This window comes from Pan paniscus, chromosome 12 (assembly GCF_029289425.2).
Source record: "Pan paniscus chromosome 12, NHGRI_mPanPan1-v2.0_pri, whole genome shotgun sequence".
NCBI classification, from domain to species: Eukaryota; Metazoa; Chordata; class Mammalia; order Primates; family Hominidae; genus Pan; species Pan paniscus.
Genome location: NC_073261.2, coordinates 67,290,885 through 67,308,793, shown reverse-complemented (window position 1 = coordinate 67,308,793; position 17,909 = coordinate 67,290,885). Strand labels below are relative to the sequence as shown.

Below are 17,909 nucleotides of genomic sequence, written 5' to 3'. Positions count from 1 at the left end.
TTAACATTCATTTGTCAATGAATACTTAAGTTCTTTCCATATCTGAACTATTGTGAATAATCAGTTTTTTTGTTAATTAGCTAAGCTTTTATCTCTATTGCCTACCTGTGCTAGTAGATTAAGTCATTGTCACCAGAAGGCTACTGTTAATGGGTGCATATGTGACATCACAGAACCAGGCTATTAAGCCTCTTACTTTAAATTAAAAATTAATTATTTATATGTTTTTTTGAGATGGGGTCCTTCTCTGTCACCCAGACTGGAGTACAGTGGCACTATTATAGCTCACTGCACCCTCCATATCCCAGTCTCAAGCAATCCTCCTGCCTCAGCCCTCAGAGTAGCTGGGACTGCAGGTGCACACCACCATGCCTGGCTAATTTTTTTGACTTTAGTAGAGAGGAGGTCTTGCTATAATACCCAGGCTGGTCTTGAACTCTTGAGCTCAAGTGATCCTCCCTCCTCGGCCTCCCAATGTGCTTGGTCTCCTGATGTGCTGGGGTTATAGGTGTGAGCCACCACTCCTGGCCTAGCCCTCCTCTTAACACAGAGCTGAGATGAGTTTATAGTCAGGTGAGTCAAGGTGTATTGAATGGGTGTCTTAGTCTCTTAGTTTTCTCAGCCTGCTATAACAAAATACCATAGACTGGATGGCTTAGACAATACACATTTATTTTTCACAGTTCTGGAGGCTGCAAAATCCAAGATCAAGGTGCCAGTGGATTCAGTTCTTGGTAAGGGTCCTCTTCCTGATTTGTAGATACAGTGTTCTCATTATGTCTTCATGTGATCTTTCCTTGGTGCATGCATTTGAAGAAAGAGAAAGAGAGAAAGAGGAGAGAGAGAAAGAGAGACAGAGACAGATTTTGTGTCTCCTTCTTTTTATAAGGGTGTTAATCCAATCATGAAGGCCCCACCTTCATAACCGAATTTAACCCTATTACCTCCTAAATGCTCCACCTCTAAATGTCATCACACTGGGGATTAGGTTTTCAACACTTCAACATTTTGAGGAATACAAATATTCAGTCCATAATAGTATACCCGTGATCCCCCAAATTAATGTCCTTCCTGCATACAAAATACATTTATTCCATCCAAATTGCCCCAGAACTCTTGATCCAGCATCAACTCTAAAGTCCAAAGTTTTATCTAAATATTATCTAAATAAGATATAGATGAAACTAGAAATACATTTATCCTGAAGCAAAATTCCTTTCTATCTGTGATCCTGTGAAACCAGAAAAAGTCTGTGTTTCTAAAATACAATGATGGGACATGCATAGGATAGACATTTCCCTTCAAAAAGGGAGAAATCTGAACGAAGAAAGAATGATGGATCCCAAGAAAGTCCAAAACTTAAGAAGGCAAATTCCGTGAAATCTTAAGGCTCAGTAATAATCCTCTTTAAAATGATTTCCTGCCTACTGGACCAACTGGAGCAGCAGTCCTGCCTTCCAGACTCATTGGGGTGGGTGGTTCTGCCAGGTGGGGTTTGTGAAGAGTCATGCTCCAAAATCTCTTGGTGGGCCCTCCTTTACTGCTCTAGGATGCTGCAATCTCGCTGTTGAAGTGAAGGCATTTGCCCTTCCTGCTTCTTTGAAAGCAAGGAAGCAGCTTTGATGATTTCTGAATCACCTTCAGGGTCATGCTTCTATTTCCCTGAAGAATAATGTTGACAGCCAAATAGCTCTCTGGTCTAGTCCTGTAGGATGTAAAAAGTGTGAAAGCTTTCCTTCATTTAGTCTCATCTCTGTCCCCTTACATTCAAATTAGCATTGTTCCTGCTGGGGTGGCTGATTAGGTCCATGGTTCCTACCCATATTAATCCTCTTATCAAGTGGTTGCTCCACCACATGCTTAGCGTTCTCTACAATATAGATGGGCTGAGAATTTTCTAATCTTTAAGTTCTGGTTTATCTTTGCTTAACAATTCCTTCTTCAATTTATTTCTGTCTTCTTGCATTTTACTATAAGTAGTCAGGAGGAACTGGGCCACTCCTTCGACACTTCTCTTGGAAATATTCTCAGCTAAATATCTAATTTCATTGCTTGGAAGTTCTACCTTCCTCAAAACTTTAGAACACAAATGCAATTCAGCCAAGTATTATTTTTTTAAAAACAAAAGTTGCCTTCCCTCCAGTTTCCAATAACGTTTCTCATTTCTACCTAAGTTTTTCCAAACAACTTGAATGCCCTTTACCAAAATGGCCATTATTGTCCATATTTATGCCAACATTCCATTCATAATTATTTAGATATCCCCCAAGAAGATAGACGCGGTCTCTGCAGCTCTCCTCTTTTCTTTCTAAGTCTCATTAGAATCATCCCTAACTGCCCTTTATGGGAATCTTAGCTTTTTCTAGCTTGCATCTTAAAAACTCTTTCAGTCTCTACCTATTACCCAGTTCCAAAGCCATTTCCACATTTCTAGGCATTTGTTATAACAGCACCCCACTTTCTTGGTACCAGTTACTATCTTAGTCTTTCTGTACTGTTATAACAAAATACCATAAATTGAATGAGTTAAACAACAGACACGTATTTCTCACAGTTCTGGAGGCTTGAAAGCCCAAGATCAAGGTGCCAGTGCATTTGGTTCTTAGTGAGAGTCTATTCCTGACTTGCAGATGCCATCTCTTCTTATGTCCTCATGTGGCCTTTCTTTGGAGCCTTCCTGTGGAGGGAGAGAGAAAAAGAGAAATAGAAAGAGATTGTGTATATCTTCTTCTTTTTATAGGGTATTAAGCTCATTATAAGAACCCCACCCTCTTGACCTTGTCTAAACTTAATTACCTCCCAAAGCCCCTGCTTTCAAATACCATCACATTGAGGATTAGGGCTTCAACATATGAATTTTAGGGTTCTACAAATATTTAGTTAATAGCACATTGTATGAACAAAAGCTTCATATGGAGGCTTTCCACTTAAAGGAGGGATTTCCACTTAAAGGAGGGATATCCACTTAAAGGAGGGATATCCATTTAAGGATCTTAAATTTCAAAGCAAATATGGGGTGATTGTGGTTCATTTTCAGCTTGGCCACTTCTGCATTTGTGTGGTGGTTGTCCCTTCCCTAGTTTTAGCTCAACTTGGGTGTCCTGTGCTTGCCTGGTCCTGGATCACACATTTATACCAATTTCTATCTTGTCTTAGTTGAGGGAAACCACTACAAAGACTCCCTTATGGTGCTGGAAATTAAACTTCTTCTATACACAGCATAATATAGATTATGCTATAATCTACAGCATGTGAATAGTCGATGTGCAGAGAATAGCATTAAAATATTATTTTGAAGAAAATGGTCATATTGCAGATTGTCTTTTAATTATTTCACCAATAGTAGTAGCAGGAGGTAGTGAAGAATATGGTATAGGGACGGACGGAATCTCTATTCTAGACTAGAGCTTTTTGCCAATTAGCTGTGCATCTTAGGGCATATTATTTAACCTTTCTATACTCTCACTGTTTTATGTCCAAAATAAGGCCCTGTGGCCCAGATTTGCTTCTGAAATATGTTTGACTTCACTGAACCATCAAAAACTTGAATGCCCTCTATTCAGTACTTCTGAGTTAAATTGTATTAAAGCAAAACAAATGACTATAAATAGCTATATTATGAATAGAATGCTCATATATGCCAAGAAATATAAATTAGGCTGCATGACAAAACATTTATTTCTTATATCAGTGAAAACTTGAGATAATTCAGTAAAGATGGTATTAAGCCGTGTAAATATCATCCAACTGTGATTTGGAACTGTGGAACTTTCCCCATGGGTGAGAACATCTGGGCAGTCTGTAGGCTTGATTTCAGAGATTCACTTATTCAATACGTACTCACTTTGTTTCTTCCATATTTCATTATTCAATTAATAAACGTATATTGAGTTGATGCCATTGATTCATTCAATAAATGTTATTCAATGTATTTTTAAAGAGCAATCTGCTGCATACGTAACACTGTTTTCATTGTTAATGATATCAGTGAAAAGATGAGTTCTTGATTGTGAAGAACTAATAATATCACTTGGGAGAGAAAATGTATTTGTTAAAAAGATAAATAACTTTATGTTATAATGCATGATGCATACTGAGAGAGATAAAGGCTATAACGGTTGGAAGTAGGGGGTGGAGAGTGAGCATGTCAGCTGGGTGAACACGAAGGGTTTAGAAGCCTCTTAGGCTGTGCCTTGACACAGAATAATATTAGCACAGGTGGAGAGGATGAGAGAGGTCACTTTACATAGGGAAACAATATGTATTAAAGCAGTGAATTGGATAACATTAAGAGGTGCATGAATTTAGCAAAAATCCAGGCCCATGTGCAGAGAAGGGCTTATATGAGAGACTAGTGTTGGTGAGGGAAGTGACATGAAAGAATCTTCCATTTTGGAGAGGTTTTCAAAGTCAGGTGAAGAATTTTGATTCCTTCCTTCCTTCTTCCTTCTTCCTTCATTTCTTTCTTTCTCTCTTTCTTTTTTCTTTGTTTCTTTTTCTTTATTTCTCTTTCTTCTCTTTCTTTCTCTCTCTCCTCTCTTTTCTTTCTTTCTTTTTCTTTCTCTTTCTCACTTTCTTTCTTTGTGTAATATGTTTTGCTTAATGGAAATGTTTTTTTTAATGAAGTCACAGAGGCGTCCTAGAGACCATAGAAAGGAAAAAAAAAAAACTGCAGGAAAAGCTACTAGGGTAACAAGTGAGAATGGGAGTGGTTATAAAATATCAGAAAACATGATTGAGGTGGCAGAGCTTGGAAGACCCATGATGAAGGTAGGGTTCCTGACCAACTTGATAAGTCAGGTTGGCCAAAGATGAACTGTGCACATGGAAACTTCTCCAAGTCATCCATCCCAAGTCAGGCACAGTACTTACAACAGACTTTATTTGTCTGAAGGCATTTCCTAGTATTACTTGAAAGTTTTCTCTTTACCATTTGAGGGTTCCACCATACAGGAACATTCTCATACACATTTGCCTAGTTACATGCTGATGAATTGACAAATAAATTCCTTTTCAATTTAGACAACTTACTTTAATGCTTTGTCTGTTGCTGTTTTATTGATGACAGAAGTGGTAGGTCCAGAATGATCCCTCAGAGCCAGAATGCAATGCCCTACAGTTCCTGAAATGTCAATGGCATCATAAGAGAGATATGCTCAGCCTCTGCTCACTGAAAAGTGCTACCCCGTGCTCAGGCCTAAATTTCCAGGCATGTAGTATTAGGTTGCTAAAACACACAGATATTAACTTGTGGAGAAGAGTGAATTCTAGGTCCCTTGAAAAAATTGCTAACCCAAGATTGAAATTGAAAGGTAGCAGACAAAGTGGGTTTTATTTCCCTGTACTGGTAGAAAACTTGTACATCACTTACTTTTGTGGACTGAATTTCATCTCCTCAAAGTCCATGTGTTGAAGTCCTAACCCGCTGTACCTCAAAATGTGACTGTATTTGGAGATAGAGTCTTTAACGAGATAAAATGAAGTCACTAGGGTGGGCCCTAATCCAGTATGACCAGTGTCCTTAAAAGAAGAGAAAATCAGGACACAGATAAATGCAGGGAGGGAGGACCTTTTGAAGGCACAGAGAGAAGATAACTATCTATAAGTCAAGGAGAGTTTCCTGGGATAGATCTTTACCACATGGACCTCAGAACAAACCAACCCTTCCAATACTTTGATCTTGGCCTTCTAGACTGCACAATTGTGAGAAAATAAATTTATATTGCCTAAGCCCTTCAGTGGATGATACTTTGTTATGGCAGCTCTAGAAAATTAATACACTTACCCTTTAGGGTTTTGGATGCCTCACACATTAATGGCAAATAATAGTTTATATTTACATATCTATCAGCCATTGCCACAAAAATGATGTGCATGAGGTGACTGGGACAGCCATATGCATTCTGAGGCCTAAGATGAAGGGACAGTGACTATCTGGGGAATATCTTCTCATGGCAATGGTTGAAGTGCAAGATAGCAGGCCAATTCCACAAGCATATTTCAGCTCTGCTCTCCAACATTCCTGTAATGTCCCATTGACCAAAGAAAGTCATATGGCCAAGCCAGGATAGACATGTAAATGTATAAGATAAGAGAAGGAAGAGTTGGAGAAAGTAATTCACTGTATGATACTTACCACACAGAGGCAGGAGGCTGGATGTGATGGCCTTTTAAAGCCATTTTTCTCTAAGATAGTTCCATGACAATTACCCAGGGTGTAATTTTATTGAGAGCTTACTATGCAACAAACCCTGACCTAAGTGCTTTACAAGGTAATCCAATTAAACCACACACATCTGTAGCTTATTATAAACAATATCCTGCTTGACTTAATCAAGTGTAAGATGATAAACCATGGTGTTACACATCAGATGGTAATTTACCATTTGCAGACGCTTCAAGTACAGCTCCTGAGACTACCAATGAATGTACATAGACATTCCATGCTGGGCAAAGCATCCACAAACCAGCTAACTCATTTGCAAATGGCATTGTGTTTGTTCTGACATTTTTCCTAACTCAAACTACAAGACACAAAATAAACACACAACTAAGGTCTTGCCTCCAAATAGACACTTGACTCACCTCTCAAGATATAGCCGAAAGAAGTTTCAGAAGATACTGTCACAGCTAAGGCTGTATAAGAACTCAGTGTCTTGTGACTCCAAGGCCTTGACACTGTTGTGAGAAGGCCTGGCAAATCAGAATGAGCCATTCAATACCATTCCACAGTGTCAACCCCTACACTACTAGTTTCTCCTTCTGGTTCTGGTCAGTGTCTAATTTTTGCTTAGTAAATGTAGGCCAAATTATGCTAAGTGGTTTTTGAACAGGAATTGAGATTACAGATTATCATTGACTACTCTTTACAACTGATTTCCATTGCCTTAAATCTGAGCCTATTCCCTTAAAAAGAATGTGTAATCATTGCTACGTCTTAACTTTGAAGACAGAAAAGTAGAAATGGGTGTTCTTCTATTCCCCCTCTAGAAATCCCATTGAATCTCATTCAGAAACAGAAGTTCAGGCACTATAATAGAGAACTCTGTGAAATGGCCTTTTCTAGAATAGCAAATGTCAGTGCTTCAAGGATGAATGGCATCAAGATGACAATATACATTCGATTATGGCATATAGATTAGATAACAAGTATAAGAAATGCATTTACAATGCCCAAACCTGCTCTTATATACTTATTGGTAATGATGTTTTACCAAATAATACCCAAAATTGTTTTTAATATTAATCACTGTTCCTTTATACATTTTCAACTCTGTTTATATCTCTTGCCTATATTTAATCTCTATGATAAAGACAGTGGATTTGTTTTCATGTGATAGAAATAAATGGTAATCCAGAAACTGATGACATTTGGCATAGGTCAAATGACAATTCAGAGCTGGAGGAATTACTGGAACCTTCATCTTTGTAACAATCATTGAGATCCAGGGAGAGAGAGGAGCTGCCTCACAGTTCTTTACACATGTTGATTCATTCCAGTCTGGGCTGTTTACACTGTAAAATTTAGGAAGGCAATCTGTAAAATGGCCCTTGGGACCTTGGTAAAGATTTCTCAAAGACAGTCTGAGCTCCCCATTCAGTAGTGTTTCACAACACGTGCTCACTCCAACACCCAGGCGTCATATTCAGAATTTTATTTGATCTTCCAATTTGGGGCAGTTTGACACCCTAGCAGAAGGTAGTTTAGTCACCTTTGTAAACGACTTCATGACGACTGTTCTCACAGTAAGTAGTTCTGCTGAGCAAAGAAAACAAATCGGTACAAAAACAATGCCAGAGCAGGTGTGCTAGCTGTTGGGGAAAAATCATTAGCGTGCCATTACTCAATCACTCTGTTTCTCTTATAATAATATATTATTTATTAAGAGCATTGTTTTTCTCCGTGTCATTTTTTATAAATTTCACATCTAACATTTATTTTTTCCTTCAGATGTGCCACAGCAGAAGCAAGTTGTGTTGGCAGTAGGTGAGACAGAGAAATTTTAATCCTGTTTTCAATAAACCATCCTAAACTTATTTACAAACCAATGTAATTTGAAGCAAGACACTTCTGATATTTTTGTCTTTTGTTTGGGTTTCTCACATGCAAAATGATACATTTTAGAGATCAGAGAAAATTAAAACAAAATGAAAATAAAACTATTTCTCATGTCTGCCAACTGAAAAACCTGAAGAGTATGTGCTTTATATGATTCTATGAATACTTTACTAAGCAGACCAAACATGCACATTCATGATACAGCATCTCCTTCCAGAGTAGAAAGAGCATTGTTGTAGGAGAGTTTTCCTCATCCTATCAATTGAAAATAAGGGGGATTCCATTTTCTGGTATCTTATTTAGTAAAATTAAGCAAAGCTTCCTGATTTAAAGTCTTCAAGTGAAGGTAATAGAGAGTGTTAAGTAACCAACTAATATTCTGCTGAAAACCTGACGACCCTCAGGGAGGCCTCATAGAATATGTACTATTGAATAGTGAGCCTCCTACCACATGTTTTCTATTTGGATGACTCCAATTCTACCCCATTCCCTTGTCATTTCAAGCAGCACTCTCACAGTTCAGGCAATCAACAGGGACCCGGAGGAAGAGAACGTTCGATCTGTTCTCTGAAACGCAGGAGAGAGAGAATGTGAAAACTGGGGTAATTGCCTCAAAAGTGGGGCATGTGGCTCTCTAACAAAATCCCCACCTCTGAGAAGACTTTCCACAGAAACATCCTGTCATCCCCTTGAGACTGTATCAAGTCAGTTTGGATGTAACACTGTGAAAATGCTATAGATGCAGCAGGAGAAATTATTCCTTTTCCTGAGATGATTATGACAAAGAACTCATGTCAAAAATAAGGAAACTTGCCCTAGGAGTTTTATAAGCACTGACTGGCAAAAGGGGAGCAAGGGTGGACCTTGGACATTTTGCATTTCACATGAGCTCATCTTTGGTAGCCTGGGTTGGGTTAGTTGGGTCAGTTAGAAAGGAAAGTAGGCTGAAGATGAGAGGGAAGCAATAAAAGGAAACTTTGTAATCAGGCAGTTTCCTATACTGTTGGTATTATAGTTAGTGTCATTCTTAGTGTCTAGTGTCTCCCACTAGGAACATCAAATAGGCAGATGAATAAGGTAGTCATGAACGTAGTCCCTTCACCATTAGCCACATTAATGGAAGACAGAAATGTAATGGAGATACTGGAGGTAGGAGGAGAACACCTACACTTAAATGGATAATTTATCATTAATTTAATTTCCCATTGACATTGATTAGAATTTAGGAAATAGACTGAATAAATAAATGAGGAAAATATAGTGGTAAGTGTAAATCAAGGCCATCCAAGGCTCATGTGCTTCCAGTACAACTAGCGAGCATTTCCTGTGATTTTACCATGTGCCAGGCAATGCTCTATGTGTCCTCTGGGAATAACTTACATAAACCCTTACAAAAAATGGGAACTGTTTGTTATTCCAATTTTGCAGTCAGTGAAACTAAAGCACAGAAAGGTTTGACAACTGGCTCAAAGGACCACGGGACTGAGTAGAAGAACTAGGATCCAAATCACATAATTAGAATTCTTCACCATGATGACCCTATCCTGAATCTAGATTGGGAGAACAAAGTGGAACTTGGGCTTGAAACAGAAAGTAGGGTATACATGTTTAGTCAGCTTACCTGCAGGGTGTTACCTTTTAAGTATTCCCTAATTGATGGTTAAAATTCATTTAGTTATAGAAATAATAACTAATACTTCTACAAATGGTGGTATCATACCACTATTTTAGTTCTACAGGATGTCACTGACAAATGATGGGTACTTTTTATTCCTTCTTTTGATATGAAGAAATGAACTTGTGAACCACTGGACATGCTAAGGTACTTTAGTCAGTGTACATTGATGAAAACAAGTCTTTGAAGTATTGACTTGAATTAGATTTCATGGAAACGTATAGAATATTAAATGATAGTCATGAATATTAGTAACAAATAGTGACTTTGTTTTTTTTAAGACCATAAGCAATTCTTGTAACCCATGTTATTTCTGAATATCTGTCTTTTGTTCTGATGATTTTTAAATAGAAATTGTTTGGAATTCATTCATTTAAAAATCTGTCTTACTGGGGACATTACTTGATAGCTATGTCTAAATGTCATTTTTCTTTTAGGAAACAAGATAAAGAGAAGAACTCAAAGAATTGAGAGAAGGCTTTGAACATGATGATGGAGAAATAACACTCTTGGGAGAAATGAAGATACTTTCTCCTCCCTGGTTTACCTAAGTTTCCAGCACCCAGTGATAAGAAAGGATGGCATTAGTGATGTGTACACCTGCAGTGATAGCTTCACCTTTCTAAAGCAGATGCCATGGTAGACATTTTGCCAGCCCTCCTTTCACTATACACACAGCTTGGTATACGCTGGCAGACTTTTGACCTAATTTTTTAACCCTCAAATATTCCAAGACAGAACAAAGCACACAACAAAACCAGAATGAGGCCGGGCAAAGTGGCTCATGCCCGTAATCCCAGCACTTTGGGAGGCCAAGGGGTGGGCAGATCACTTGAGGTCAGGAGTTTGAGACCAGCCTAGGCAACATGGTGAAACCCAGTCTCTACTGAAAATAGAAAAATCAGCCGGGTGTGGTGGCAAATGCCTGTAATCCTAGCTACTGGGGAGGCTGAGACACAAGAATCACTTGAACCCCGGAGGGGGAGTTTGCAGTGAGCCGAGATTGTGCCACTGCATGCCAGTCTGAACAACAGAGCAAGACTCTGTCACAAAAACAAACAAAAAACTGAATGAATGGAAGCAGATAAGTGCAGAGAGAAACACTGATTTACCTTCAGAAAGATAAAAAAGTAGTATATTGATATACTTGTATATTGCTATCTACTAGTATAGCTTCAATTGGTGTATGAGTATAGAACTATTGGGTTGTTCTTTATGTGATTACTCCTTCCCAGTTTTAGTAAAGTATTCCAATTTGAGGGAAATTCTTTTATTTGTCAATAAAATAAAAAGAGGTAAGTTTTAAAATCTGTATAGTTCTTCCTTCATGCTAGTTACCTCTCTTTTTGATATTTCTTCTATAAAAATCTTCTCTTATATTCAGTTTTCATTGTATAGATCATGAAGGAACCATAGTGATTATCAAAGATCAGCAGATAAGTTCAAGGCAGAGTTCCACCTTTCCCCATGAAGCCCTTCCAGACTTGTTTACATGTAACACCCTTGAAGGCAAGACTCATGTCTATGCTATCTTTGCTGCTATTGGGCACATATTAGGTGTAAGGGCAATTAGACCATATCATTTAATGATCAGTAAGAATGGATAAAGTAGATGTTTTTGTGAGCCTCTCAAAGAAGATTTATAGAATATTTTGGAAATGGGCCCAATTTGTTTCTAAAGGAAAATTTACTTTCAAATTAAAAAAAAATCACTCAAATGAGATTTTGGGGGATTTCATATGATTAACTCTTTACATTATCTTGTGGTAATTATACAGAAATCTGTATTTATGTAAACACAGTAAATGCATCATAACACTAGAATAAGTATACAAATACTGCATGTCAAATTAGGTTATAATCACTTTCAAGGGACGTGATTTCCTAGCTAAACAGATTCGTTTACATTTTGCAAAATAAAAAATAAGTGAAAATAACTATATAAAATCAGGCTTACAGCTGGACAGATCTTCTTGGCAATGGTCCAGACACTGAGCAGGGAAAAGCCCCTCCAGCTGAGGAACGTTCAGGACGCTCAGGACGACTTTGCAGGCGCGGCCGGGAGAGAGGCCCTTTTTGGGGTTGCCTTGACTGTGCACCCTGTTCCTGGCTACCTATGGGGAGATAAGCTGCATTCACATTTCAGATGAGACTCTTTTTGTGAGAGGTCTGGGGTGGGATGTGGGAAGTGGAGTGAAAACCTGCTTAGTAGGGGAGGAAAAAAACAAGCAATCCAACACTTCACCTTTAGGTAATAAACATAATAGAAAAAGTCAGGAATTCTCTAACTAAAAAGCAGATAGTGGAAGCTAGCATCGGACTCACTGAATTTTAGAATCAGGGTCTGTGTACCATGGATTATCTGGCCCAGCCCTTGTCACTGGATGAGAAAATTCTGGCTATAGGGCAAGAAGCAGTGCTTGGACCGAGATCCAGAATGTTACCCTCAAATCTGAAGCTTATTTATGAGATAAATAAAGCTCATATTTTCAAGAGAGATAATTATTTTAAAACTTCTCATTTCAATGTGTACCTTAAAAAAATAAATACATTTCGGGCCAGGTGCGATGGTTCATGCCTGTAATCCCAGCACTTTGGGAGGCCGAGGTGGGCAGATCATGAGGTCAGTTTGAGACCAGCCTGGCCAACATAGTGAAACTCCGTCTCTACTAAAAATAAAAATAAAAAAATTAGCTGGGCATGGTGGCACGTACCTGTAGTCCCAGCTACTTAGGAGGCTGAAGCAGGAGAATCGCTTGAACCCATGAGGCAGAGGTTGTGGTGAGCCCAAATTGCGCCACTGCACTCCAGCCTGGGTAACAGAGCAAGACTCCATCTCAAAAAACAAACCAACCAACCAACCAACAAAAAACATTTCACATCTCCCTGACTTAGCCAACATTTTCTGCAACATTCTCTTATTTTGATGGCAGAAGGGCATAACTGTAAATCTCAGTTTTTATATGGTATTGTATAATATAGTGGCATCCTTTGTGGCCAGTTGATTGTGAAGAGCAGTTTGCCTTTACTTAGCTTCCATGAATATTAACTTTAAATGCTCATTGACATTAATGAGAGCCAGTTTGCTAAATCTGTGTCTCCTTCATGTTCATTTGCTACTTAGTTTTGTTGATTCCAAGAAGTCACTAATTTTTTTAAATCATAGATTCTGATTTTGAGGTAGCTTCATTTTTCTAGTGTTGAGTAAAATGTGTGTGTGTGTGCTTTAGTTTAATTAATACTAATTTTTATTCAAAATATATTTGTTGAGCACTTACTCTCTGCTGTGGCTGGGCATACATTACTTTCTTTCCACAGTCCGTTGGTTGAATTGTCCTGAGCAGGGGTTGACAAATGATGGCCTGTGAGCCAAATCTACCCCACTGCCTGTTTTTGTAAATAAAGCTTTATCAGAACATAGTCACACTCATTTGTTTGCACATCATCTGTAGCTGTTTTTGCACACATGGCAGGGTTGAGTAGTTGTGATGGAAATTATATGGACCAAAAGACAAAAGTATTTGCTATCTGGCCTGCAACAAAAATATTTGCCAATTTGTGGCCCTGACTATGAACCTTTAATTACCTAGCTGGTTTGATAAAACAGCTAAATAAAATAGATGACACCAAACTGCAGCTACCTGTTCACTACTCACATTCAAGTGTCTGTGGTCACAAGAAATAATCATGGCACTGAATGATATAGAGAGAACTAGCAAAATTCTAGTCTTCAGAAAAATAGAAAGCTGTTCACATTCGTTTAAACAATTTCCAAATCCTGTTCCTAGAACCATCCCTAACCTGTCCTAATACATACACTTGTAGCTTTTGCATTACAAATTTATTGTTATTACTTTTAACTCCTTTTTTTTTTCAGGAAAAAGGTAATTAGGCTATAAACAGAAGTCTGACAACTAATTTCAGACAAGGGAAAATTAATACAAAGCCAGCTGATAATTTTAGTCATGTGAAATTAAAATAGATATATTTTAATGGCATTCTACAAAATCCAAGTCTAATATCTTCCCTTTGTTTTCCCACCTTCCCCTGTTCTCATGTGAACTGCCGCTCTGTGTAGGTAGTGACATGTGCTGATAAAGGTCATTGCTTTAGCTATACTCACTGTCCCCTTCTCCTGTCCCCACTATTGATCTTTGAGTGGAGAGCTGCTTCTTCCCTTTCCTTCTCAGGAGTTTCTCAACGCTGAAAAGACAGGACCATCCAAGGGAAAAGTATTCAGTCCCAATTCTTCTTACATTTTCAAATGTTCATTGACATTAATAAGAGGCAATTTGCTAAATCTGTATTGGGGCTTCAAGAATTTAAAGGTTAGTGGCTGTGTGTGTGTGTGTGTGTGTGTGTGTGTGTGTATATGTGTGTGTGCATGTGTATTTCTAGGGGGAGATTCCAACATTGCTGTATTCTGTCATTCCAGGAACATATTAAATATGCATCTCAATGTCAGCAGCAGCTTGGGATGTTATCATCTCCAAAACTATCACCTGCCTTCTGAAAACCATAACCCTAAAAATATTGATTGGTTAAAAGGCAGGATCTGAAGGCATGAGTCAGTGTCTCGCTGGATTATCCTAATCAAATAAGGATAGTATTAGCCCAGATACTCACTGATCTGCCAGTATTTGGTTTGAAATGTAGGCATCTCAACTAAAGTTATGTGTTTCATTTTTTTGAATATTTCTTCCAGACATTTAAATACATTACCACTAAGCAAGAACCAAGAAAAGCATAAAAAGCATTTTAGGGAATAAATTCAGCAAGTTTCCATTTGTACCAGATAGTAAAATTGTTGACATGCATTAGGAGGCATGTGTATTGTTCAGCCTGTCGGGCCTCAGTCACGTGCTCAAGGTTTAATATTTTGGCTGCCAGGGGTTATGCAGAAAGGTCCCAGACCTTTTAGTGAGCAGTGCTTCTTTGTAAATAGAAAGATACTTTCCAAGTCACCTGGCATAACTATTTAAGCAAGTCAGAAGGGAAGCTTATTTCATTAATTATGCCACAAATTAACTTCAATGAAGGGTAACCAGCTAAATACAGGATGAAAGGACTGGTAGGAATTCTCTCCATCAAAGTGTTAAGCTTTACGCAAATTATTTAGAAGCACTTCCATTACTAAGGAGGCTATGAATTGATCAACTGTGTCTCAGAATTAACTACAGTGGTGAAAACACAAATTGCAAACCAGCACGAAGTCACAAAGGGGAAGGAGAAAAGAGAAGTAGTAAAAGTCAGGCACTCATATGTACTCTTCATTTTCCTTTCTGCAAATAAGTCTTAGACCAGCTGCCCCGAGTCCTACATTAGTATGAGCAAGCCAGGTTACTGTTAGGCAGAGAATCTAATGAGAAATGCTAACACAAGGGTCTTTATTTCTGTTCTCATTTGCTTCTGTTTCCAGAGGAGTCTAGATTTTGTTGGAGGTAAATGACTGTTTCTTTGCTTGATGTGCTAGGATGAAATATGATTGGGAAAAAAAAAGGAGAATCTCTACTGGGAAGTGTTGGGACTATGAACTGTTTTGAGTGGGCCATTGAGCAATGTTCCAGCGGAATATTGTTTGCAGTGAGGGGTGGATGTGATAAGTGCTTGGAGCTCACTTAATGTCATCACCATCTTTGAATTCTTTTGTGGGCACTACTCATTCTTCCCAGGGAGTATTAATTATGGCAATTCTGCTCTTTTTGTTCTTTTCATTGGAGAAATTAGCACATATTAAAATTAAACTTTAATCCATATCAGAGTGGTAACCCTTTTTCCTCATTTCCTAATTTCCTGACTGATTTTTTTCAAGATTCAGGACACAGAAAAATACTTATGTTTCCCACAAATGGCCAAGGTGGAATTTTTTCAGAAAATCACTAATTATAATCTATTGAAAAATAACTCACATATTGTGATATATACATCTTTGTATCTCCTATAGTGACATTTTGTTGACTAAACCAATAATTGTTTAATAAACCAGGAAGACATTTTGCTTTTATTTGCACATCCTTTCAATGTACCAAGTGCTCACCTACAAGCTCTTTTGCTATTGAGAAGTGGCAATATGCTAGCAGCCCTCGCTCGCTCTCGGTCCCTCCGCGGCCTCGAGGCCACTCTGTGCCACTCCGGCCGGTGAAGAGCCCTTCAGCCCGCCCCTGCACTGTGGGAGCCCCTCTCTGGGAGACAGAGAGGCCGGAGCCGGATCCCTCTGCTTGCGAGGAGGTGTGGAGGGAGAGGCGCGGGTGGAAACCGCGGCTGCGCGCGGCGCTCGCGGGCTAGCGCAAGTTCCGGGTGAGCGCGGGCTCGGCGGGCCCCGCCCTCGGAGCGGCTGGCCGGCGCCGCTGGCCCCGGGGAGTGAGGGGCTTAGCACCCGGGCCAGCAGTTGCGAAGGGTGCGCGGGGTTCCCTAGCAGTGCCGGCCCTCGCGCGCGGCGCTCGAATTCTCGCTGGGCGTCAGCTGTCTCCCCGCAGGGCAGGGCTCGGGACCTGCAGCCCGCCATGCCCGAGCCTCCTCCCCGCCGTGGGCTCCCGCGCCGCCCGAGCCTCTTGAAGTCAGTGAGACCAAGAACCCGCCAATTCCGGACGCACTATTAGAAGATAAGCTCACGGCAGAGCAAACTTTATTACTATTTTAAACATAAGGAAGCCGACTCTATGATGAAGAATTAGCACAGGTTATGTGGCTGGCAATTGCTGGATTCTTCAGTAGAACTGATTCTAGACGTGTAAGTATTATGCTAAACTTCCTTTGTCAGTCTATAAAATCTTAAATTTTTACTCAATATGGAAAACTTGTATTCTATTGGCTTTTTATCTCTGGTTACCCCAAATCAGAGTAAAGTTAGTTGAAATCCTCAAAGCATGTCTGAATTTCTGGGAGTAGAGCTGTGCTAGATCTGGCTCCACAGGGGCTCAGCTCGCCAGCTGATTCAGCACATCTTTTTCACTTTCGCATTGAATGATACAGCCTTGGCAGCTTGAACTCAGCCATGGCATGAGTGTTTACACCATGGAAATCGGCAAACATCATGTACAAATTATGCCCCCTGCATCTCCACACCGAGGGTCAGTTGTCGAGTGTCTACCAGCATACTGCTGCTAGAAATCTGGGCACTTTGGCAAAAAAAAAAAAACAAAACAAAAACAAATAAACAAAAAACCAAACCTTGCAACTGGGTTTCTTGATGCTTAGACTCTGTTCCAGTGTGCTGAATTTGTAAGACATGACACCAAGTTCCTTGTGAAATCTTTTGAGTATATACCCTTGTGGTCTTTTGAAATTGTATGTGGAAGAACATCAAAGTATCTTCTCCAAAAGGGAGAATGAGATCTGGGAACAAAATTAGCTACTTGTTTAAGGCTATGGGTGTTTGTGAACATGTGAGTGTGCTTTAAATTACACATAATTTTAAACAACTGTGTAAAAAGAGTTTTAAAAGTTTAATGGTACTGAACCAAGCATAGGATTAAAAATTGAAAAGAAAATATGAAATTATACCTTGTTGTTCTGCTTTAAAAAAAAGTTTCCTTCTCATTTGCAATTAAGATGCTGATAATTTGCATAAAATGTGTAAAATTAGAGATAATTGAACTACAGTAGCTATAAAAGTGGCTTTTCCATTTAAAAAATAAATCAGATGTCCACTAAAAGGGTGTAAGAACCATTCCCCTGTCTCTTCCCTCTTCCATTTGGGTCTCTGGTATTTTTCACACTTTTATAGCTGATTTTTATTGCCAAACAATCCGTGGAGTTTGTGCAGCTCCAAGACAGCAGCTGGCCCAGGCAGGCCTGTTAACTCTGGCATGTTAAGAACCCTTCAGAAGATTTCAAATCCAGCCTCAGCAGCCAGGTCAGTAGATCAAATCCAGGGAGACCTCAGGGAGGCTGCAGTCAGGGTGGGAGGAAAGAGGTACATGGGGAAAAGAAAGACAAGGAAAGCCAAAATACAGAAATCCCTTTAAACTAAACATCAATAGCTATTTTTGTTTCCCTGTACCAGGGCTTCCCCTGGGAACCTCAAGTTTAAAGGGGCCAATCTGGAAAAGAGTACACCAATGATCAAAGTGGCCACAAATAATGGCCCCAGACTGGTGTTTGTTTCTATTGAAGGAGGCTTTCTTCCCAGGATGAGGTACAGTCTCCATTCTGAAGATAAAGTCAGGACCAGCC

The 17,909-nt window shown here is 39.3% G+C and overlaps 1 protein-coding gene and 1 long non-coding RNA gene across 4 annotated transcripts in view; both read left to right on the top strand.

Moving 5' to 3' along the window:
• LOC117979156 (uncharacterized) overlaps positions 1-17,909 on the top strand; it is an 830,677-nt gene that overhangs the window by 624,599 nt on the left and 188,169 nt on the right. The window lies entirely within an intron of this gene.
• Positions 683-15,490, top strand: LOC129397163 (uncharacterized). Its single transcript, XR_008624353.1, has 3 exons — positions 683-734; positions 7,952-7,987; positions 10,172-15,490. It is a non-coding gene; the product is annotated as an uncharacterized LOC129397163 (long non-coding RNA).